Source organism: Trachypithecus francoisi, unplaced genomic scaffold (assembly GCF_009764315.1).
Source record: "Trachypithecus francoisi isolate TF-2019V2 unplaced genomic scaffold, Tfra_2.0 Lachesis_group12, whole genome shotgun sequence".
Lineage (NCBI taxonomy): Eukaryota > Metazoa > Chordata > Mammalia > Primates > Cercopithecidae > Trachypithecus > Trachypithecus francoisi.
Window position 1 is genome coordinate 5,521,746 of NW_022681457.1, and position 24,841 is coordinate 5,546,586.

The 24,841-nt window shown below is 48.4% G+C and overlaps 1 protein-coding gene and 1 long non-coding RNA gene across 4 annotated transcripts in view; one reads left to right on the forward strand and one right to left on the reverse strand.

Annotated features, from left to right (window-relative positions):
- The window catches only part of IZUMO2 (IZUMO family member 2), a 57,990-nt gene extending 33,500 nt beyond the window's left edge, over positions 1–24,490 (reverse strand). Inside the window, exon 1 of one of the 3 annotated variants that reach the window (XM_033224195.1) lies at positions 24,121–24,490. The gene's annotated coding sequence lies outside the window, so the exon portion shown is untranslated. The remainder of the gene's footprint in view (positions 1–24,120) is intronic. The other 2 variants (XM_033224194.1, XM_033224193.1) reach the window with 2 other exon arrangements.
- On the forward strand, positions 7,044–9,895 carry LOC117091623. The gene is made up of 2 exons (XR_004440486.1): positions 7,044–7,612; positions 9,237–9,895. It is a non-coding gene; the product is annotated as an uncharacterized LOC117091623 (long non-coding RNA).
- Positions 24,491–24,841: the final 351 nt, after the last annotated feature.

Consider the following 24,841-nt stretch of genomic DNA (forward strand, 5'->3'; position numbering starts at 1 on the left):
TCAGTCCCCCCAATCTGTGACAGCTCTCCCATCTTTTGTTCCTCAGTCCCCCCCAATCTGTGACAGCTCTCCCATCTTTTGTTGACTTTCATGACCTTGAGACTCCTACGAAAGCCTTCAAGGGAAAGGTCCTGGTCGTTTAGTTTGTAGAATATCTCTTGGTTTGGATTTGTCTGAATTTTTTTTTTTTTTTCGTAATTAGATTCAGGTTGAGCACTTTGGGCAGAGACACTATGGGAGTGATGCTGGGTCCTACTTGGTGCGTGACATCACCAAGAGGACATTAGAAACTGATGTTAGAAGGCCCCATTACTGGTGATCTTACCTCTGATCACCTGCTTAAGGTGTTGTCTTCCTCGATTCTCCTCTGTAAACTTAACGATTTCTGACACAGCGTTCATTTGATAGTACCTATTATTAACCATTTTTTCTCCCAATATACATTTACTGAGCACCTATTATGTGCTAGGCGCTGTCCAAGATGTGGCAACCATTTTCCCCTCCTGGAGCTTACGCTCTCACAAGGAAGACTGACAGGTAGTGAAAAAAACTCACAACAGAGAGAAACCAGTGGGTAACGCAGGTCTCATATGGTACTGCAGTAGACTGGAGGAGAGTGTGAAGGGATATTTGAGTTGGGTGTTGCAGGATGAGTAGGAGTTCACCAGGGCGGGAGAGTAAAGGAGTGGTACTTGTGCAGAGATGAAAGACAACATTTCCAATGCCAGGCTGAAGGGCTGGAGTGTGGTCCTAGAAGCCTGAGGAGCCACAGGAGGGCTGTGAGTAGAGGATGAGTACGATCAGTTCTAGGTGTAGAAAGATCCTCTTTGGCTATGTGGGGGGCAGGATGGACGGAACAACCTACAGGCCTAGGAGGAGGCTGGGAGAGAATGAGGCTTGAATGGAAGTGGTCACCCTGAGGATGGAGAAGATGGCTTGGGGCAGAGACAGGAGTAGGAAGCCCATGTGTGGGTGGTGGCAAGGAGGAGAGAGGCAGTGAGGATGATGGGGTGGTGCCCCCCCATTTGTAACCTGGACACTGACAGATATAGAGAAACTATTATTGACCAAGTGGAGAAATGCAAGTATCAGAACAGGTTTGGCAGGGAAGATAATGAGCCCTGTTTTCCCGTAAGTGGATGACACATTTCAGAGAGATTTCGTTCCGAGATGGCTGGCCCAGAGAGGTGTGTGGAACTTAAAGAGTTAATTCCTCTGCTGTTTGGGAAAACAAGAGGCTTAGAATGAGTGTCTGTCTCTCTTGCTCCTCCTGTTTCTCTGGGAATAAACATAAGTCAGATAATGTAGTCAAGAAAGTACTTGGAACTTGGTAAATGCTTATTAGATGGCAGTTGTGTTTTTAAAAAATGTAATGACTGCTTACAAAGTGCCAGACAATTATTAATTTTATGATTGGATGTCTTTTTCTCAGTGTCTCTTATTTCTTCCTTTTCTCAGCCCCTGTGGGAAGGCAGTTGTCTGGCATAATCATACATCTGTGCAATCCTGGGAAAGGTCATCACTGCAGGACACAGGTTGATTTCCGCGTAGACTTGTAGAACTTCCCATGATGCTGGAAATGTGGAACGTCTGTGCTGCCAACAGGGTAGATACCAACCTGTACTAACCTATGTGGCTGTCAATCACTGAAGATGTGGCTAGTGGGACTGAGGAACTGAATGTTTCTCTCTCTCTCTCTCTTTTTTGTTTTTTTTAGAGAGACAGGATCTCGCTCTGTCACCCAGGCTGGAGTGCAGCGGCTTGATCATAGCTCACTGCAGCCTCGACCTCCTGGGCTCAAGCAATCGTCTCTCTTCAGCCTCCTGAGTAGCTGGGACTACAGGTCCACACCACCATGCCTGGCTCATTTTAAAATTTTTGGTAGACACAGGATCTCACTATGTTGCCCAGATGGTCTCAAACTCCTGGAATCAAGTGATCCTCCCGCCTTGGCCTCCTAAAGTGCTGGGATTACAGGCATGAGCCACAGCGCCTGGCTTTGAAGATTTTAATCTTATTTAATTTTAATTCATTTACATTTAAACCACCTCATGTGACTAGCAGTTACCACCTGGGACAATGCAATTCTACAGCTGAGTCTGCTCCCTAGAAGCATAAAGATTTACCCCATCGCCAAGCGCAGTGGCTCACGCCTGCAATCCCAGCACTTTGGGAGGCCGAAGCAGGGGATCACTTGAAGTCAGGAGTTCGAGACCAGCCTGGCCAACATAGTGAAACTCCATCTTTACTAAAATACAAAAATTAGCCGGGCATGGTGGCACACGCCTGTAATTGCAGCTACTCGGGAGGCTGGGGCAGGAGAATCACTTGAACCCAGGAGGCAGAGGTTACAGTGAGCTGAGATCGGGGTCATTGCACTCCAGCCTGGGTGACAGAGCAAGACTCCATCTCAAAAGAAAAATAATAATAATTAATATTAATAATTTATATATAAAAAAACTTAGTGGTAATTTGTTACCGCAGCCATAGGAAGCTACCTTGGCTTATACAGCCACCGTGGAGTGAAGTCTGGCACTTTTAAAAAAAGTAAACCTGGGCTGGGCATGGTGGCTCACGCCTGTAATCCCAGAACTTTGGGAGGCCGAGGTGGGTGCATCATTTGAAGTCGGGAGTTCGAGGCCAGCCTGACCAACATAGTGAAACCCCATGTCTACTAAAAATACAAAAAAATTAGCCAGGCGTGTTGGTGCGTGCCTGTAATCCCAGCTACTTGGGAGGCTGAGGCAGGAGAATTGCTTGAACCTGGGAGGCAGAGGTTGCAGCAAGCCAAGAGTGCATTACTGCACTCCAGCCTGGGTGACAAAGTGAGACTCTGTCTCAGAAAAAAAAAAGTAAACCCAATGTAGGGCAAGCTCTTGGCTTCTACCAGGAAGGAATTCAAGAGGGAACCGGTGGTGGAGGAAAATAGCTTTCCTGAGGCGGTGGCAGACTTACAGCTCTGGGACCACAGGCTGTTCAACAAGCAGCGTGCCGAGTGGGAACAGCAGCTCAGCGCAGGGCTGCAGTCATCCTTATATCCACGTTTAATGATATGTTAATTAAGAGAGCAGGTTATTCAGAATTAGCTAGAGAATGAGCTAGTAACTTCCGGGTGTTGCCATGGCAATGGTAAACTGTCATGGCGCTGGTGGGCATGTCTCCCGGAGAGGTGCTTTCAGTGCCTCTTTCTGGCTTTGGCCAGTCTTTAATCTGGTCCAGAGTCGAGTCCTGTCCTCCTCCTACCTTAATCCTATACCTCCTCTACGACCGAGAAATTCCAGTCTTAGGTATTTACCCCAAGAGAAATGAAAACATATATCCACAAAAAGACTCATGCAAGATACTCATCTAGCTTTATTCATGATAACCCCAAACTGAAAATATCCCAGCTATCCATCAACCTGAGAATGGATGAACAAGCTGGCACATTCATATGATGGAATACTAGAGAGCAATTAAAACAGACAAACGACTTGCCAGGCATGGTGGCTCACGCCTTGTAATCCCAGCACTTTGGGAGGCTGAGGCAGGCGGATTACCTGAGCTCAGGAGTTCAAGACCAGCCTGGCCAACATGGCAAAACCCTGTCTCTACTAAAAATACAAAAATTAGCTACGCATGGTGGCACGTGCCTGTAATCCCAGCTGCTCTGGAGGCTGAGGCAGGAGAATCGCTTGAACCTGGGAAGCAGAGGTTGCAGTGAGCCAAGATGGTGCCACTGCACTCCAGCCTGCGAGACAGAAGAAGACTCCGTTTCAAAAATACAAAAATTAGCCAGGCGTGGTGGCGGGCGCCTGTAATCCCAGCTACTTGGGAGGGTGAGGCAGGAGAATCGCTTGAACCCAGGAGGTGGAGGTTGCAGTGAGCCGAGACTGTGCCATTGCACTCCAGCCTGGGCAACAAGAGCGAAATGTCATCTCAAAATAAATAAATAAATAAATAGAGACAAATGACTGATTCATATAACAACATGGATGAATATCAAAAGCTTTATGTGGAGTGAAAGAAACACAAAAGATCATCTACTACGGTATTCTATTTATAAAAAGCTCCAGAACAGACAAAACTCATCTATGGTGATAAAAATCAGAACATTAGTTGCCTGGGGGTGGGTGGAGGTGCGAGTTGGCTGGGGAGAGTGTCAGGTAACTTTCTAGGATATGGAAATGTTCTATCTTTTTCTAGTTGGGTGTATACATTTGTCAAAACTCAATGAATGGTATACTCAGGAATTGTACATTTAACTGTCTGTAAATTTTACCTTAAAAAAAGGAACCCTAAACAAATATTAAAGTTGAGTTAATGATGTGTACAATGAAGTGTTTACGGCTGAAGCCTACTGACGTCTGCAGATTATTCTAACGAATGGGTAAACTGCAGTTTCTCAGCTCCAGTACTATTGCCATTTGGGGCCAGAGAATTACTTCTTGTGGGAGGCTGTCCTGTGCATTGTACGATGTGGTTGCCGTCCTGGCCTCTACCCGCTAAACGCCAACAGCACTCCCACACACACAGGTTGACAATAATAAATGTTTTCAGACATTGCCAATGTCCCTGGGGGGACAAATTTGTCCTTGGTTTAGAATTGCTGAAATAGAGAGAAGGATGAATGGATACATATTTTATCCAATGCAGCTAATACAGCATATATATACACACATATATATACACACATACGTGTGTGTATATATATATATATATATATATTTTGAGACAGAGTCTCTGTTACCCAGGCAGGAGTGCATTGGCACGATCACAGCTCGTTGCATCCTTGACCTACTGGACTCAAGAGATCCTCCTGCCTCATTTTTTAATTTGTTATAGACAGGAGATCTCACTATGTTGCCAGGCTGGTCTTGAACTCCTGGCCTCAAGCGATTCTCCCTCCTCGGCCTCCCGAAGTGCTGGCATTACAGGCACGAGCCATTGTACCCAGCCTAATACAGCAGAATATTAACAGCTGTAGAATCTAGCCAGTGACTACTTGGAGGTTCATTGTACACTTTTTCCTCCCAAATTTTCTGCATCCTTGAAATGTTCCATAAGTATTAGGGGAAGAATGCATATACCCTAAGATCCAGCAGTACTACTTACTAGTGACCACCCTAGGGAAAAATAATTGGCCTGCATTCACAAAGAGGCATGTATAAAAAGATGCTTTAAAAAAAAATTTCCTTGTCTACAACAGCAAAACACTGAAACAATGTAGATGCGCATCAACCCATCAACTGGAATTTTTTTTTTTCTTTTGAGACAGAGTCTTGCTCTGACGCCCAAGCTGGAGTGCAGTGGTGTGATCTCAGCTCACTGCAAGCTCCGCCTCCTGGGTTCACGCCATTCTCCTGCCTCAGCCTCCCGAGTAGCTGGGACTACATGCGCCCACCACCACACCTGGCTAATTTTTTATATTTTTAGTAGAGACGGGGGTTTCATTGTGTTAGCCAGGATGGTCTCGATCTCCTAACCTCGTGATCCGCCTGCCTCGGCCTCCCAAAGTGCTGGGATTACAGGCATGAGCCACTGCACCTGGCCCAATTGTGGAATTTTTAAAATGAACTATGGGCTGGGCATGGTGGCTGATGCCTATAATCCCAACTGTTTGGGAGGTGGAGGCAAGAGGATTGCTTGAGGCCAGGAGTTTGAGACCAGCCTGGGCAAACAGAGAGACCCCATCTCTACGAAAAAATTTTTAAAAATTAGCTGGGCGTGGTGGTGCAGGCCTGGAGTCCCAGCTACTCAGGAGGCTGAGGCAGGAGGATGGCTGGAGTCCAGAAGTTCAAGGTTGCAGTGAGCTCTGTTTGCACAATTGCCCTCCAGCTTGAGTGACAGAGTGAGATTCTGTCACACACAAACACACACACACACACACACACACAAAAGAAAGAAAGAAAAGAAAAAAGATCCTTAATTACAGTACTGCAAATTTCCTTTTGCCATGTAAAGTAGCGTATTCACAGGCTTCAAGGATTAGGATGCAGACATCTTTGGGGGGCCACTATTCATCCTACGACAGTGATTGTACCATTTTACATTCCCACTATCAGTATAAAAGAATTCCAGCTGCTCCACATCCTCATCAACAGTTGTTGTTGTCAATCTTTATTTTAGTCATTCTGGTACCTTTCATTATGATAAATAATATACATTAATTTTACACATTTAAAAACATTGGGCTGGGTGCAGTGGCTCACGCCTGTAATCCCAGCACTTTGGGAGGCCAAGGTGGGAGGATCACTTGAGCCCAGGAGTTTTAGACCAGCCTGGGCAACATAGCAAGACACCATCTCTATATTTAAATAACAACAATAAAATAAAAACATTATTCTATATTCATTATTGCCACACCAAAGAATTATACAGGCCAAATATCCTTTGACTAGGGAATGTATAGACAAACTGTGATATATTTGTACAATGGAATACTACTCAGCAATGAAAAAGCATACACTCCTGACACGTGCCACAACATGGGTGAATCTCACATGCATCATGCTAAATGGAAGATGCCAGACTCAGGCTATACACTCTGTGATTCTATTTATATAACATCCTGCAAAAGGCAAACTACAGGGGCTGAAAACAGAGCAGTGATTGTCAGGAGCAAGAGAGGAGTTGACTACAAAGAGGCACAAGGGAATTTTCAAGGGTGACAGATCTGTTCTGTGTCTTAATTTTGGTGGTGGTTACACCGGTGTAATCATTTGTCAAAAAGCATAGAACTGAGGCTGGGCACAGTGACTCAAGTCTGTAATCCCACCACTTTGGGGGACCAAGGTGGGAGGATCTCTTGAGTCCAGGAGTTCGAGGCCAGCCTGGGCAATATAGTGAGACGCCCCCCCATCTCTATACAAATTTTTCTACACAAATTTTAAAAGTTATATCTGGATGTGGTGGTGCAAGGCTGTGGTCATAGTTACTTAGGAGGCTGAGGCAGAAGGATTCTTTGAGCCCAGGAGATTGAGGCTGCAGTGAACTGCGATTGCACCACTGTACTCCAGTCTAGGTGACAGAGCGAGACTCCATCTCAAAAAAAAAAAAAAAATTGTGCAAATACACACAAAAATTATAAATTTGTACATGTATTTAATAAGCCTGACTTAAAAAGATAATTCCGGGGGAAGGGTCTGTAAGTTTTATTGGATGCCAAGGGACCCACGGCACGTGTGCAAAGACTAAGAATCCTGTGGGTGTTGACTGTGCACACCTGTGTCACCTGCCACGATGGGGATAAAGGAAGGGAATGAAGGACATTGCAAGGAAAGGACCCTTCCCGGGCTCAGGTTCAGGACAGGGGTGGCTCCTGGGCCAGGAGCCCGGAGTACAGGGAGCTTGCAGAGGAGTGGTAGGGAGGAGGAAGGGGGTGGGTTGAAACCAGATGAGGACTCGGTTTCTACCTTTGTCACCGAGCTATCATCATCTACACCCTTCCATATATTCGTTAATCATACACCTGCTTTATCTGCCCTCCCAGCCTGCATTCCATTCAGGCAGACAGATGTCCCTGAAGGCCCGAGGGACACCAGCCGCTATGCCAGGCTCCAAGGAACTCGAGGGAAACCAACGCTGGTCCCGGTCTTTGAGGACTCCCCAGCCCAGTGAGGGAGACCGACAGGTAAGCAGGCAGTGTCCACGCCTGGGGAAGAGGCTGTAAGGGAGACGCCGAAGGCACTGGCAGGGCAACCTACGGAATAATCAGGGAAGACATCCTGAAGAAGGGGGCATTGGGGTGAGGCCTTTCCCCATGTCATGAGCCCAAGCCCAATAATAATAATGATATTAATAGTAATGGTCACTGGCGGGGTGCAGCGGCTCACGCCTGTAATCCCAGCTCCTTGGTTTTGTTGTTTGTTTGTTTGTTTTGAGACTGAGTCTTGCTCTATAGGCCAGGCTGGAGGGCAGTGGAATGATCTTGGCTCATCGCAACCTCAGGTTCATGTGATTCTCCTGCCTCAGCCTCCCGAGTAGCTGGGATTACAGGCACCTGCCAGCTGTTTGGGAGGCTGAGGCGGGAGGATCGCCTGAGGTGGGGAGTTCAAGACCAGAGTGGCCAACATGGTAGAACCTCATCTCTACCAACAAATACAAAAATTAGCTGGGCGTAGTGGCACATGCCTGTAGTCGCAGCTACTCGGGAGGCTGAGGCAGGAGAATCACTTGAACCAGGGAGGCAGAGGTTGCAGTGAGGAGAGAGCACACCACTGCACTCCAGCTTAGTCGACAGAGCAAGGCTCTGTCTCAAAAATAATAATAATAGTAATAATAATAGCAGCCACCAACATTTATCAAGGGCTTGCAATGGGCCAAAATCACTACGCTAAGCACAGGGTGTGAACTAATTAATTTAACCCTTCAACAGCTGTAAATGGTGGATACTTTTCCTGTCCTGCCTTACTGCCTTCTCCTCCCTCCCTCTCTCCCTCCCTCCCTCCCTTCCTTCCCTTCTTCCCTCCTTCGAGACAGCCTCCTTCTCTGTTGCCCAGGCTGGAGTGTGCAGTGGCACCATCACAGCTCACTGCAGCCTCAACCTCCTGGGCTCAAGCGATCTGCCCACTTTAGCCTCCCAAAGTGCTGGGATTACAGGCGTGAGCCACTGCACCCGGCCAACAGATACTTTGATCACCATCCCCCTTCTTACAGATCAGGAACATTGAGGCACACACTTGTTTCCTTCCCTCAAAATGTTCTTGCTGTGGCTGGGGAGATGGTCATGGACACAGTGTCAGTCTGGTGAAGCTGTGCTTGGATGGTAGCAGCAGAAGACATTGAAAGGAAGCGAGAGGAGAGAGGGACTGATTCTAGCTGGGGAAGGAATTGAGGGTTGGGGACGCCATTTGCAGAAGGCTTCTGAGAAGCGATTGCCATCCAGGATAGATCCTTTTGTAGGGCGTGGACTTTGGTGCATAGAATTCCGTCGTATTTTCTGTTTCTGTTTCTTTATCATTTGTCCATGTCCTGATTTTGTTTTCTTTCTTATTTTTCCCTTTAATACTCCAGCCTCACTCCTGTTTCCTCCTCTGGTGCCCCACAAACAAACCCTAACACCTCTAACATTCACGCTACCTTGGGTAGGTACAAATGCCTACAGACCAGACAGCATTGCTTTGTGTAATTATATCTTCTAAATTGACACAAAGGATAAATGCTATCTTTTAAATTGTGCTATAGACTGTTTTGTTTCTTACTTTTTCAATTCTACATTAATTTTTTTGTTTTGTTGTTTTTGTTTTTTAACACAGAGCCGGTGCCTCAGCCTCCCAAGTAGCTGGGATCACAGACGCGCAAAACCAAGCCCAGCTATTTCTTATGTTTTTTAGTGGAGATGGGGTTTCACCATGTTGCCCAGGGTGGTCTCAAACTCCTGGCCTCAAGTGATCTGCCCACCTCGGCTTTCCAAAGTACTGGGATTAAAGGCCCGAGCCACCGCGGCTGGCCCAGTATTATGTTTTTATGATCTCTCCATGTTACCAAGTGAAACTGATTTATTGCTTCTAGGACACCATGGAGGAATCCACTCCCTTTTGCTTACCAGCTCCCCACGAAACAGACCCCATGGTGGTCTCCACCTCCCCATTCCCACCCATAATGCTGCCCTGGGCATCCTGGGATATGTCCTTGTATGTTACTTGTGTATGCTTCTCTATGGTACCTACTTGGAAGTGGGATTGCTGGATCCCGGGAGAAATGCACAGTGAATATCACAAAATTCTGCCCCATTATCTAAGGTGGATCTTGAAGCTCTGGCAGCGTGTCACCAGGCAGAGAAGGGTGGAGAAGGGACCAGCCAGTTCAAAGGACTGAGAGTCCACAGCATGTCTAGGGTTCAGTGAATTATAGGTGACCCACCCGAGGGGTGGAACCTTTCGGGGAACAGCCATGTAATAAATACTTGACTGCACTGGTTTCTTTTTCATTTTTTTTTTTCCTAAAAAGGAAAATAGTCTTGTTGTGGGTGGCAGCTTGGCAACATCTATGAAAGTCTTAACTGTACATACTCTTTGACCCAGCAATATCACTACTCATGCATGAGGAAGTAGGAAGAAGGAGGCTTAGTGTGTTGCCGATGGTAAAGGTGGAACGTGGAAAGCCACTAGCAGCCCCACCAATGGGTGAGGAGTCAAAGGAACCATAGATAGGCTGCGGCTATTGAATACTGTATGGTGTAGACAAGATAAAGGTGAATTAAAACATAGGAACACGGGCTGGGCATGGTGGCTCATGTCTGTAATCTCAGCACTCTGGGAGGCTAAGGCGGGCGGATCATGAGGTCAGGAGATGGAGACCAGCCTGGCCAACATGGTGAAACCCTGTCTCTACTAAAAATACAAAAATTAGCCGGGTGTGGTAGTGGGCGCCTATGAACCTAGCTACTGGGGAGGCTGAGGCATGAGAATCGCATGAACCCAGGAGGTAGAGGTTGCAGTGAGCTGAGATTGCACCACTGCACTCCAGCCCGGGTGACAGAGTGAGACTCCGTCTCAAAAAGGAAAAAAAAAAAAAAAAAAGGCAAGTCAAATTTCCCTATATTAAGTATCATCCTATATCCCTAAACTGAAGAAATCATAGTATTTCTCAGTTCTGCATCTATATATGTAAAACAGGAGTTGGCAAACTTTTTCTGTTAAGGCTCAGATGGTAAATATTTTCAGCTTTGAACATATGGTCTCTGTCACAACTGCTTAACTGTGCCCTTATAGCATGAAAGCAGCCACAGCCGCAGACAATACTAAACCAACAAGCATGGCTGTGTTCCAATAAAAGTTTATAAACCCAGGCAGTGGGCCAGTGTGGTCTGTGGGCTGTCATTTGCTGACCCCAATGTAAATAAATGGTAAATGTTAGATCCGGCTCAGTGGCTCATGTTTGTAATCCCAGCACTTTGGGGAGCCAAGGCAGGAGGATCACTTGAACCCAGGAGTTCGAGACAAGCCTGGGCAACATAGTGACACCTCATCTTTACAAAACAATAAAAAAATTAGCCAGACATGGTGGTGAGTGCCTGTGGTCTCAGCTGCTCTAGAGGCTGAGTTGGGCAGACAGCTTAAGCCTGGGGTAGTAAGTTTAGGCTGCAGTGAGCTGTGATTGTGCCATTGCACTCCAGGCTGAGTGACAGAGTGAGACCCTGTCTGAAAAAAATATATATATTTTTGAAAGAAATTGCACCAAAATATTATCAGGGGTACATCTGGAAGGCAGAGTGAAAAGGAAGGGCCTGGTCAAGGGAAATATTACCCTCGTGTTTACATTTTTTCTATTTTGTGAAATTAAAATTGCTTTAAATTAAAAAGAATAGCTTTGGTGACCTTCTTCTCCTTTCTGATCAGTGTCTTAGAAATGCCAGCAGCAGCAGGGCCTAGTGGTTCACACCTTTTGTCTCAGCACTTTGGGAGGCCAAGAAGGGAGGATCGGTGGAGGCCAGGAGTTTGAGACCAGCCTGGGCAACATAATGAGACCCTGTCTCTATTTATTATTACTACTTTTTATTTTTTGAGACAGAGTCTTGCTCTGTCACCCAGGCTGGAGTGCAGTGGCACGATCTTGATTCATTGCAACCTCCACCTCCCAGGTTCAAGCGATTCTCCTGCCTCAGCCTCCCAAATAGTTGGGATTATTTAATAGTTGGGCAGGTTCCTGCCACCACGCTCAGTTAATTTTCGTATTTTTATTGGAGATGGGGGTTGCACCATGTTGGCCAGGCTGGTCTTGAACTCCTGACCTCAGGTGATCAGCCCACCTTGGCCTCCCAAAGTGCTGGGATTACAGGCATGAGCTACAGCACCCGGGCCCCTCTCTATTTAAAAGAAAGAAAGAAAATGCCGGCAGCATGTGAAAGCCATGAGGAAGCAAAGTTCTCCAGCACCCTACCAGCTAGAGCAGAATTTCTCAGAGAGTTTCTTTTATTCACTTAACAGGTGAGAGAGAAAGAATAAAAAGTTTTATTCACTTATCCAGCACTTACCATGTACAAGGAACTGTCCTAGGTGCTAGGGACAGAACAGTAAATTAAACCGAGTCCCTCCCCTCTCTATAGGGTGGATATTCTGCAGTCAAAGAGAGACAGACCATAAATAACAAACACAACAAATAAATAAATGGTGTCACAGGTGAGAAGGTCAAAGGTGTTATGGAAAGACAGAAATAAGGGGCAAGTAAAGGGGATGGCGGTGGGCGCCAGGTGAGGCATTAAACAAATGACCAGAGAAGGCTTCAATGCGAACGTGACATTTAAGCAGTGGCCTGAATGAATGAGATGAGAGCCAGGAGGACGTCTGGGAGGAGTATCATTCCGGGCAGAGGGAGCAGCCGTGCAAAGGCCCTGAGGTGGCAATGTGTCGTTGCATTTGAGGAACAGCAAGGGAGAAAGTGTGGCTGTAGTGGCATGAGCCTGGGGGAGAGGGGGAGAGGTGAGGGGAAATAAGGGGCAAAGCGGGTTACAGCCTGCAGGGCCCCGTGGTGCATGGTGAGGACTTTGGTTTTACTCTGGGCCATGGTGAGGTGGGGGTGGTGTTTGAGCAGAGGGACAGGAGCTGACTTGAGGTCTAAGAGGGTCCCTCTGACTGCCCTGTGGGAGCAGACGCAGTGGGAAGTGGGGAGACCAGAGAGGAGGTGGTGGCAGTGATCTAGGCAGGAGATGATGGTGGATTTGACCAGAGTGAGGCAGTGGGGGTGGCAAGAAGGGGTCAGATTCTGGAGCTAGAGCTAGAGCTAAAGATTATATAGATACAGATTTTTTTTTGAGATAAGGTCTCACTCTGTCACCCAGGCTGGAGTGCAGTGGCGCGATCTCAGCTCACTGTAACCTCTGCCTCCCAGGTTCAAGCCATTCTCCTGCCTCAGCCTCCTGAGTAGCTGGGATTACAGGCATCCACTACCACACCCAACTAATTTTTGTGTTTTTAGTGGAGACAGGGTTTCACCATGTTGGCCAGGATGGGATGGTCTCAATCTCCTGACCTTGTGATCCGCCCACCTCAGCCTCCCAAAGTGCTGGGATTACAGGCGTGAGTCACTGCACCCGACCTTTTTTTTTTTTGTTTTTTTGAGATAGAGTTTCACTCTTGTCGCCCAGGCTGGAGTGCAATGGCACGATCTTAGCTCACTGCAACTTCCACCTCCTGGGTTCAAGCGATTCTCCTGCCTCAGCCTCTGAGTAGCTGGGATTACAGGCATGTGCCACCACATCCAGCTAATTTTTGTATTTTTAGCAGAGATGGGGTTTCACCAAGTTGGCCAGGCTGGTCTTGAACTCCTGGGTTCAAGTGATCCGCCTGCCTCGGCCTCCCAAAGTGCTGGGATTACATGGTGTGAACCACCACACCCAATCAGATTCTGGATATATTTTGAAGGTCAAGTTGACTACTTTTGCTGATAAACTGGAAGTAGAGGTAAGAAGGAAAGAGGAATCAAGGATGGCGCTAAGTGTTTTGGCTCAAGTACAATCAACAGCCATCTGCCACAGATCACCTGGGGACTCATAAAAATGCAGGTCCTTGCCCTACCCCACCGGGATTTATGCAGCTCACACCCCTGGGTGCAACCCAGGAAACTGTCTTCTGTGCGAGCTGCCCAGGAAAAGACTAGGGACCCAGAGGCAACCATGATCCTCTCAGGGGTGGGGAGGCACCTTCTCAGGGTAGAACATTAGAGTGGTTGCTAGACTCCCTAGGTTCAAATCCCAACCCTGCCATTCCACCTGTGTGAGCTGGAATGACACCTTAAATTCTCCCAGCCACAGTTTCTTCATCTGTAACGAGACTATCGATGGTACCTGCCTCACAGGGCTGACGTAGGGTCTGAATGAGTTCATGTGTATAAAATATATAAAATGGTGCCACCACATACAACTTCCCAATAAGGGCAGCTAGAATTAGCATCCAGTTCCAATGATGATGAATTGTTTTTTTGGGAGGGGGGAGGGGTTGGGGGACAGAGTCTTGTTCTGTTGCCCAGGCTGGAGTGCAGTGACGCAATCTCGGCTCACTGCAACCTCCGCCTCCCGGGTTCAAGCAATTCTCCTGCCTCAGCCTCTCAAGTAGCTGGGATTACAGAAGCCTGCCACCATGCCTGGCTAAAAGATGATGAATTCTCTTTTTTTTTTTTTTTGAAACAGAGTCTCGCTCTGTCGCCCAGGCTGGAGTGCGGTGGCCAGATCTCAGCTCACTGCAAGCTCCACCTCCCGGGTTTACGCCATTCTTCTGCCTCAGCCACCCGAGTAGCTGGAACTACAGGCGTCCGTCACCTCGCCCGGCTAGTTTTTCTAAAGTATTTTTTAGTAGAGACGGGGTTTCACCATGTTAGCCAGGATGGTTTCGATCTCCTGATCTCGTGATCCACCCAACTCGGCCTCCCAAAGTGCTGGGATTACAGGTTTGAGCCACCGCGCCCGGCCGATGATGAATTCTTGGTAATAAAATCCACACCAAAATATTATCAGGTGTCAGAGGTACATTTTGTTGGTTAAGTGAAATAGAGGAGATTGGTCAAGGGAAACATTTCTCTATCACTTGATTTTTTTCCATCTTGTGTAATTAATTAGAATTGTTTTAATTCAAAAATAAAATAATGTTTTAAAAATAGCTGTAGTGGGCCAGGTGTGGTGGATCACACCTATAATCAGCACTTTGGTTGGCCAAGGCAGGAAGATCACTTGAGCTCAGGAGTTCAAGACTAGCCTGAGCAACATAGGGAGATCCCCATCTCTACAAAAATCTCAAAAAAATTAGCTGGGCATGGTAGCACATACCTGTGGTCCCAGATACTCAGAAGGTTAAATGATTCAATATGTATGTATAAGTAAGCTCAAGCATCGTAAAAGTATTAGCTGTTATTATTTGGTCAAACATGAGGAGTCAGAGACGTTTTCTCAAAGGGAGAATGTTGAGTTGGGTTTTGAAGTATGAGTAGGAGCTCACCAGGTGACAAAAAGTCATACTTCCTTGCATTTTCTTAGTCAAGACCCTCCCTTGAGGCATGCTGTGTTCCAGATCTTGTGTGGGGAGATCCCAGGGACCTAGCATTAGTTCATTTCTGACCTGTGTGAAGCTACTAGTCCCAGGGATGGGTCAGATCCAAGCCCTGTCCTCTAGTGCCTCCAAGCTGGTAGGGAAGGCAGAGAGGGATATAATTCAGGGTGACCAGGGCAAGCAGAGAGAGGAACAGAGTGGGTCACGGACTCCTAGTAGGTCAGCACTGAACAAAAGCTTTGAAATGGCTAGTCTGACCCCCCTCTCCTATTTACTAAAGCCTGGAGAGGGACAGGGCTTGCTAAAGATAACACAGAATGAATAAATATCCTGATCTTGGAGTCTGGGGATTTCAAGAACCAAATGAGATGCCAGAGATGCAGACCTGCCCCCTTTCAGACCCTTCACCCAGATGCTGAACACACCCCAAATCCCCACTCAAATCTGCAGACCGCCCCCTGACCCCGCAGACAATGATGGTGTCAGAGATTTCTGCCGCCCCAGCCCTCAGGCTCAGAGACCCACTTCATCCCTCACCCACATGCACAGCACACATCCCTGCAAGCCCTCAACATCCAATGTACCCTGTGCTGGGTCAGGCTGGACACAGACATGACTCAGATGCAGGTTGAGCCCTGGAAGGGCTGCTAGTGTGGAAAGGTACCAGGAGACAGAGCATCCCAACCCAGTGTGAAGAGTGTGTGCAAGCCGTGGCACGGCGTGGGATGGAAAGAGGGTGAGATGAGGGAACCCTTAACACACTTTGAACCTTGGGAAGTTCACCTGGAGTTTCTTGACATGGGGAGATGGAGACAGGGAGTATCAGGCAGAAAGCACAGCATATGCGAAGCCACAAAGGCATGAAACACTATTTATTCCTTCATCCATCCATCCATCCATTTATCCATTACCCATTATCCACCATCCATCCGTCCATCCATCCATCCATCCATCCATTTATCCATCCATCTATCCATTTATCCATCCATCTGTCCATTTATCCATGCATCCATCCACTTATCCATCCATCCACCCATCCATTTATCCATCCATCTATGCATCCATCCATCCATTCATTCATTTATCCATCCATCCATCATCCATTTATCCATCTATCCATCCATCCATCCATCCATCCACCCATCCATCCATCCATTTATCCATCTATCCATCCATCCGTCCATCCATCCATCCCTCCATCCATCTGCCCATCTGTCCCTCTGTCCATCTATATGTTTATCTGTTCATGCACTTACGCATTAATCGATTCTTCCATCCATCTTATTTATTTATTCATTGTGTATATCATTCATTCATTCATGCATCCATCTATTCAAATGATCATCTGCCCCTTCATTCATCCATTTATTTATCCACTCATCAGTCACACACGCATCCATTCACATATTTATCAGTATCAACTGTCATATGATCCTTCCCCAGCAACACCTCCTCAGACAGCCTTTCCGAACTCTTTCGAAAATAATACCCAGCCACCTTGCCTCTATTACCCTCCTTTTTATTTTCTTCACAGCCCTGACCCAGACTTGCAATTTTGCCCTGTAATTGTATGTTTATTTGTTTGGTGTCTGTGGCTACCATGAGAATGTGATCATTTATTCAATGAATGTTTCTCTCTTTTTAAAATTTAACTTTTAGGGGTACCTGTGAGGGTTTGTTACATAGGTAAACTGTGTGTCACAGGGGTTTGGTGTATGTATTATTTAATCACCCCAGTAATAAGCATGGTAGATGAGACAAATATTTCTTGATCATCACTGTGTGCCAGGCTCTGTTGTAGACACTGGGAACACAGTAGGGGATAAGAGAGACAAAAATCCCCTTCTGCATGAAGCCGACATTCTAGTAGTGATGTCAGACAATAAACATAGAAATGATAAATAAATTATAAGGCAGATTGGAAGAAAGGTGCTGTGGTAAAATAAAGCATAGAGCCAAATGAGGGTATCAGGGGTCCAGGGGAATGGGTACTCAAGGAAGACCTCACCAAGGAGGTGATAGCTGAGAGAGACTTGGGGGACAGAAGAGGGCCATGAGATTATCCAAAGGAAGAGCATTGCAGTTGAGAGAATGGCACATGCAAAGGCCCTGAGGCAGGAGTGAACCTGGTGTGTTTGGGGGACATTAAGAAAGTCAATGTGGCTGGAATGGAATGAGGAAGGAAGAGAGAGCAAGAGGTGGGGGCAGAGAGAGGGGACAGAGGGGACCAGATGGAGCAGGGCCATGTGGGTGTTTTCTGTTTTCACTCTGTTTTCACTCTGAGTGTGACCGGAGCCAGAGGAGGATTCTGAGCCGGAAAGAAACAGGATCCAACTTAGGCAGGAAGTGCTTCCCTCTGCCTGCTATGTAGGGAGTAGATTAATATCTGAGTTTTGTGAGAGCACAGGATCATGTCTTTGCACCTGTCGCCTCCTCTGTGTCTGGGTGGAGTCTGGGTGGGATGCAGTGGCTCACGCCTGTGATCCCAATGGTTTTGGAGGCCAACGTGGGAGGATCGCTTAAGCCCAGGAGTTCCAGACCAGCCTGGATAACATAGCGAGACCCTGTCTCTACAAATTCTTTTTTTAAAAAAATTAGCCGGACGGGCGCGGTGGTTCAAGCCTGTAATCCCAACACTTTGGGAGGCCGAGACGGGCGGATCACGAGGTCAGGAGATCGAGACCATCCTGGCTAACACGGTGAAACCCCGTCTCTACTAAAAAAATACAAAAAACTAGCCGGGCAAGGTGGCGGGCGCCTGTAGTCCCAGCTACTCGGGAGGCTGAGGCAGGAGAATGGCGTAAACCTGGGAGGCGGAGCTTGAAGTGAGCTGAGATCTGGCCACTGCACTCCAGTCCGGGCGACAGAGCGAGACTCCGTCTCAAAAAAAAAAAAAAAAAAAAAAAATTAGCCAGGGCTGGGCATGGAGGCTCACGCCTGTAATCCCAGTACTTTGGGAGGCTGGGGTGGGTGGATCACGAGGTCAGGAGTTCAAGACCAGCCTGGCCAACATGGTGAAACCCCGTCTCTACTAGAAACACAAAAAGTATCCAGGCATAGTGGCTCGTGCCTGTAATCCCAGCTACTCGGGAGGCTGAGGCAGGAGAATCGCTTGTACCCGGGAGGCAGAGGTTGCAGTGAGCCGAGATCACACCATTGCACTCCAGCCTGGGGGAAAGAGCAAGACTCTGTCTCAAAAAAAATAAATAAATAAATAAAAAGATTAGCTGGGCATGGTGGCAAGTGCCTATAGTCCTAGCTACTCAGGAGGCTTAGTTGGAAGGATCGCTCAAGCCCAGGAGGTTGAGGCTGCAGTGAGCCATGATTGTGCACTGCACTCTGGCCTGGGTGACAGAGTGAGATCCCATCTCAAAAAAACAAAAACAAAAACAAAAACAGGAGTCTGCAAACTACAGACTATAGCCCACTAGCCACATTCTCCCTGTCTGTATAAATAAAGTTTTATTGGAACACTACCTCACCTATCATTTGCATATTGTCTCTGGCTGCTTTCGTACTGCAAGGACAGCGTGGAACAATTAGAGCCAAGGCTTCTGTCCCGCAAAGCTGAAACTATCTACTGTCTGGCCTTTTACATGAAGTTTGCTGACCCCTGAACTAGAACAATGCCTGGCACACAGTAGGCACTCAAAAAATAATTGTTGCAGAACTGAACCTGTCACTCATCTGTGACCCACACGGGGTTGCCAGCTTGCTCTTGTCTCAGAGCCAGTTCCAGCTCCGAGTCACATGCAGGAAAACAACAGCCCAGCGACCAAAAATAAAATACTGGAACCATTCAAGTCTTTGCTACAGAGAAAATGCCCAGGCAGGATTGCAGTCAGGACTCACAGCAAAACTTAACCCCCTCTTCCTCCTTTTTCTCTAGTAAGACTCAGGCCCCTTTCCCTCCACCAGGCATGGAAGCTGCTCCCTAATTTTTTTTGCTCAAAAAATTCCCCCCAAACTCTCTTCCACAAAGCTGCCCTGTCCTTGGTTCTCCTGTCTCTTCCCCTTTCAGCTCCAACTTTTTCTCTTCTGTTTCTTTTTTTCTCATCCTGTCTTTTGGCACTGACAGTTTTTTATTTTCATCAGCTTAGCTCCTTGCTGGCTTCCCCCTACACCTGTGCTGCTACTTACTCAGATTCGGCATAACAAGGTCGTGTCTGGGGGCTGCGCCAGCTGGTGGGAATGCAGCTTCCCTGGAGGCTCAGAAGGCCCCCATATTCCCCTTTCCTTTACCCCAGCACACACCCGTCGTGGTATTCCATCCACCCTCATGGTCTGGGTTCCTTCTCTGCTGCAGCTGATACCCACAGGGCCCACAGAGGGATCAGCCCTGGACAGCCAGGGACTCACAATTTAGTGTGAACGATCCCAGTGCCTGGAGTTCAGAGAGGGATGGCTGCTGGGGTGGCCTTGATCCCCGAGATAATGAGTTTTAATTTTTTTTTTTTGAGACGGAGTCTCTGTCACCCAGGCTGGAGTGCAGTGGCGTGATCTTGGCTCACTGCAAGCTCCGCCTCCCGGGTTCACTCCATTCTCTTGCCTCAGCCTCCTGAGTAACTGGGACTACAGGCGCCGGCCACCACGCCCAGCTAATTTTTTTTGTATTTTCGGTAGAGACGGAGTTTCACCGTGTTAGCCAGGATGGTCTCAATCTCCTGACCTTGTGATCCGCCCACCTCAGCCTCCCAAAATGCTGGGATTACAGGTGTGAGCCACTGCACCCAGCCCGAGTTTAGAATTTCTCCTGAGGACCTCCTCTGGCAGGCCTGGATGGAGGACAGATGGAGAACTCAGAGGCAGTGGAATGCCTCCTTTGGACTTGATTTTCTGGGTCTCAGCCTCCCTCTGCTGGCTTTGTGTAGCCCACACCACCTTTAAACTGTGCCACCTTTAAACTGTGCAGACCACATTGATTCAAATGCAGGCTCTGCCATCTTTAAACTGTGCAACCTTGGCCAGCTGTGCCTCAGTGTCCTCATCTGTAAAATGAGTTTGACATTAGTACTTACCACGCAGCGTTTTCAGGAGTATTATAAGATTTAACACACAGAAGGGGATCAGAACTGTGCCTGGAACACAGTAAGCAATCAATAAATACCAGCAACTTTCAAAGTGCTGATACAGGCGTCCAGCTCATAGAATGCCCTCAGCAAAAGAAAGCTCATTACTATCACTCAGTGATGTCATCGATCAACTCATAGACTGAGCAGAATTAATGACATCTCCAGTTTCGAGGTCAATTTAGAACCTGGGTGGGCATGATGATATCACAAGTTGCCAGGTAGATTTAGCCCGGGGTAGTGTTGACATCACCAGTTACCAGGCAGATTATAGTTAAAATGTGGGTGCCCAGTGCCTTCTTCCCTGTTTGAAATTCTGTTGTGTCCCAGTGAACACTCCTTCCTAGCGCCCTTGGGAACAGGACTTTCATGTCTCTGGACCTCAGTTTTCTTTTCTTTTTTGAGATAGAGTCTCACTCTGTCACCCAGACTAGAGTGCAATGGCACAATCTTGGCTTACTGCAAACTCTACCTCCCGAGTTCAAGCGAATCTCCTGTCTCAGCCTCCCAAGTAGCTGGGACTACAGATGCCCACTGTCACGCCTGGCTAATGTTTGTATTTTTAGTAGAGATAGAATTTCACCATGTTGGGTAGGCTGGTCTCAAACTCCTGGCCTCAGGTGATTCTCCCACCTCAGCCCCTCAAAGTGCTGGGATTACAGGAGTGAGCCACTGCGCCTGGCCTGGACCTCAGTTTTCTATCCATCAAATGGGGATAATAAAAGCATTAGCCTCGTAGGGTTGTGGAGAGAATCCAATGAGTTAATACATAAAAGGGCATAATGAGTTAATACATAAAAGGACATAATGTCCAGTCAGCACTCCATACACAGCAGCACTCATTAGCTTTACTGTAGGATGTTTCCATGGAGAACACTCCAGCCAGAGTGACAGGAGCCCTCAGCTCTGTCTTGGTTAAGACAGATTCAGGGCCGGGCGCGGTGGCTCAAGCCTGTAATCCCAGCACTTTGGGAGGCCGAGACGGGCGAATCACGAGGTCAGGAGATCGAGACCATCCTGGCTAACACGGTGAAACCCCGTCTCTACTAAAAAAAAAGATACAAAAAATTAGCCGGGCGAGATGGCGGGCGCCTGTAGTCCCAGCTCCTCGGGAGGCTGAGGCGAGAGAATGGCCTAAACCCGGGAGGCGGAGCTTGCAGTGAGCTGAGATCCGGCCACTGCACTCCAGCCTGGGCGACAGAGCAAGACTCCGTCTCAAAAAAAAAAAAAAAAAAGACAGATTCAGGGGTCTGATCTACAGGAGTTGGAGCCCAGATCCACCACTAGCAGTAGTCAGGAGACCTGGGACATGTTGCTGGCCTATAAAGTGGGGTAGTGACCGTGCCAGCCTCACAGGGCTGGCATGAGGATGCACTGACATAATGACAGTCATGTTTCCAGCACACAATCAGACCTCACAACCATGAGCTGTGTTATCACTGCGGGTACTCTCAGAAAGGTCCTTTCCTCCCCAGGATGCAGTTTCCCCACCTGCAAAGAAGTGGAAGGTGGCTGTGGCAATCTCAAAGCCATGGCAATCTTGACACTATGACTGCAGGGACTGTCCCGTGATTCACCTTGGCTGTTGCTGAGCAAATGCATTGTGAGTTGGATGCTTGAATCTGTGTCTGCCCTCAGCATCCAACTCTAGCTTCTCTTGTCTCTGTGTCTGCCCATCTCTTATCTCCCAACTTTTCCTTTCATCTTTCTCTGGCTTCTTTCTCCTACACTAGACTTCGTATGTATATGGTTTCTCTCCTGCATGCTGTTTGAAGGACAATAAATGACAATAGTCATGATAATCAGCATTTTCTTTTTCTTCTCTTTCTTCCTTTTTCTTTTTTTTTTGACATGGAGTCTTGCTCTGCCACCCAGGCCAGAGTACAGTGGTGCTATCTCTCTGCTCACTGCAACCTCCGCCTCCCGGGTTCCAGTGATTCTCCTGCCTCAGCCTCCTGAGTAGCTGGGATTACAGGTGTGAGCCACTATGCCTGAATACTGTTTGTATTTTTAGTAGAGACAGGGTTTCACCATGTTGGCCAGGCTGCTCTCAAACTCCTGACTTCAAGTGATCTGCCCACCTTGGCTTCCCAAAGTGCTGGGATTAGAGGCGTGAGCCACCGCTCCTGGCCAGTATTTTCTTATTCAGCCTTTCCCCCAGTGCCAGGATTGTACTAGGAGCTTTGTATGCACTAATTCACTTAATCCACTCAATACAAGGACTCATTACTATTTACTCAACAAACACTTATTCAACACCTACTGTGTGCCAGGCACTGAGGATTCGGCACTGAACAAAATAAAGATCTTTGTCCTCGTGGGACTTAAATTCTAGTGAGGAGACAGATGATAAACAGCTAAATTAGCAAACACTCCCAGTGCTATGAGAAAAAGCAACGTGGAGTCAAGCGAGAGAGAGTGATGAGCGGAACTGTCTTATATAGGATGGCCTGGAAAGGCCTCTTGGAAGAGGTGATATTGAAGCAGAACAGATGATGTGGGAGGGAGGCTGTCATGAAAATTCCAGGTAAGAGCATTCCTGATGGACCTAACAGAGAATGCAAAGGCCTTGGGGGCAGCGCCAGGCCTCAGGAGTGTTCAAGAAATTGAGCCAGTGTGGCTGGAGCAGTATGAAGGGAAGGGCCTGGGGGTGAGATCAGAGAGAGCAAAAGGGCCACATTCTGGCCGTGGTGAGTTCTTAGACTTTTACTGAGTGAAATGGGAGCCATGGAAGGCTCTGAACAGAGAAAAGTCCCCATCTGAATAGAGTAGGGAAGGCAAGGGTGAAGGCAGACAGTCCATCACTCCCATTTTACGAGTGCGGAAATAAATGGAATCTCAAAAAAGTCCAGCAACTGGCCTGAGCCCACACAGCTGCTGAGCAGCCGAGCCAGGCTGGTAGGCCACCTCGGGTTCAGTGGAGTCATTCCTTCGTGCCCTTGGCTCTTTTTATTTTGCTTTTAAATAGAGATGGGGCCTATGTTGCCCAGACTGGTCTTGACCTCCTGGGCTCAAGTGATCCTCCCGCCCTGGCCTCCCAAAGTGTTGGGATTACAGGTGTGAGCCACCGCCCCCTTCCAACCTTGGGAAGTCTTTTGGCTCTCCTGAGCCTCAGTTTTCCCATCTGTGAATTGTAAATGGGGAATCATTACCACGTTTGGGTATAGCATGGCGGTTAAAAGCTCAACTTCTGGTTCGATCTGAGTTCTTGCGCTGCCATCGGCCAGCTCTGTGACTTTCTGCAATTACCACCTTCTTTCTAAGCTTGGGGTTACCTCATCTAGAAGATGAAAATCTTAATAGCACCAATTTCAAGGGCTTCGTTGTAAGGATTAAATGAGATCATGCAGGTAACGCGCTTAGCACAGCTCCCGGTCTACATCGGGTCATTGTTATTCTGATGGTATCACGGCCCACACCTCCCGGTGGGTGAGAGCCTGGGAGGGTGCCTGGTACATGGTCTACGTTCGACAAAAGTGAATTCTCTCTCCTGTCTCTCCTGCCCGCCGGCTCCCGGGGGACCCAGGCATTCCGGCCTTCGGCCGGCCCCCCCACGTCGGCCCTTACAAAGGCCCCCATTCATGCCTTGCGCACAAAGCGGCCCATTCACCCGGGCCCCTTGGGCCTCCCGCCCCCGGCCGCCCCCCGCGCCTCGCTATTGGTGGCGCCCCGTGCCCGTCAGGCCGCGGCTTCCACCCCCGACCGCGCCGCTTAGCTCCGCGCTCGGGCCGCGTTCTTTTCCCACGGCTGGCACCCTTCGACAACTTCTGATTGGCCCCGCCCTCCAGCCGTTCTTTTTGATTGGCTGCTCCTGTCCCCCAGGGGCGGGGCCGTAGCTTGCCGCAGCGGGAGCCGATTGGCCCCTACTGCGCTCGTGGGGGCGGGGCTGTCCCTGCGGACCCGCCCCTCTTTCTCCCCAGGCCGAAGCCTCGGGACGGCCCTGGAAGCCGGTGAGTGCCCGCGGCCGGCAGCCCTCCGGGGGCGGCAGAACGGGACTGGGCCAGGGGAAGCTGGAGCCTGGGGGCTGCGATGGGGGCCCGGGAGCCCGGGCAGGCGGCCGGGGACGGCGGGGAGGTGACGCGGGCACTCACCTTGGGCGCGCAGTGGGACGGCGGCGAGGGCGGTGGGGGGGCGGGACGTCTACACTCCCCCAACTCCAGTTGCCGCCGTGTGCGAGGCCGGGTCGGGGTCCTAGCTGGCAGCCCCGGGCCTGTTCCGCAGAAGGGGAAACTGAGGCTGTCTTTGGAACCTCGGCCGCTTTAATACCTGAGTCATCGCCTCCAGTCCCCCGCCCCCAGCATGACATGTCTCTGTTCTCAAGTGTCAGAATCGGGGGCCAGAAAGAGGGGTCGTGACTGGAAGAGGCGGAGGGGTGGCGAAGGACATATTTGAGAACCATCGATGTACTTGGACGCTTTTATTTTTTACTACTAAATAATTTACTTTCTTTATCATATTGACTCGAGGTGAGTTATATTGTACCCATTATACAGAGAGGGGAAGGCTGAGACTGGACAGAATTGGTGACTGCAGGGGGTCCTGTGGAGAAGAACACTCCGGAGACCAACTGCGTTCTGGGTCCTTTAACCTTTTCAATCCCACAGGAGTCCCCCTAAGGAAAGCGGCGGTCCCTGTGGCATAGATGGGGAAGCAGGCTGGTAGTATCAACAACTGGGACGCAGAAATTGATGTCGTTAGGAACGTGCTACAGGTTCTTCCCAGACCCCCTCCTTTAGAATGGCAGAAAACGGTCTCGGCTTGAATCCCAGACCTCCGTCTTATACTGTGTGACCTTGAGTGCCTTACTTTGAC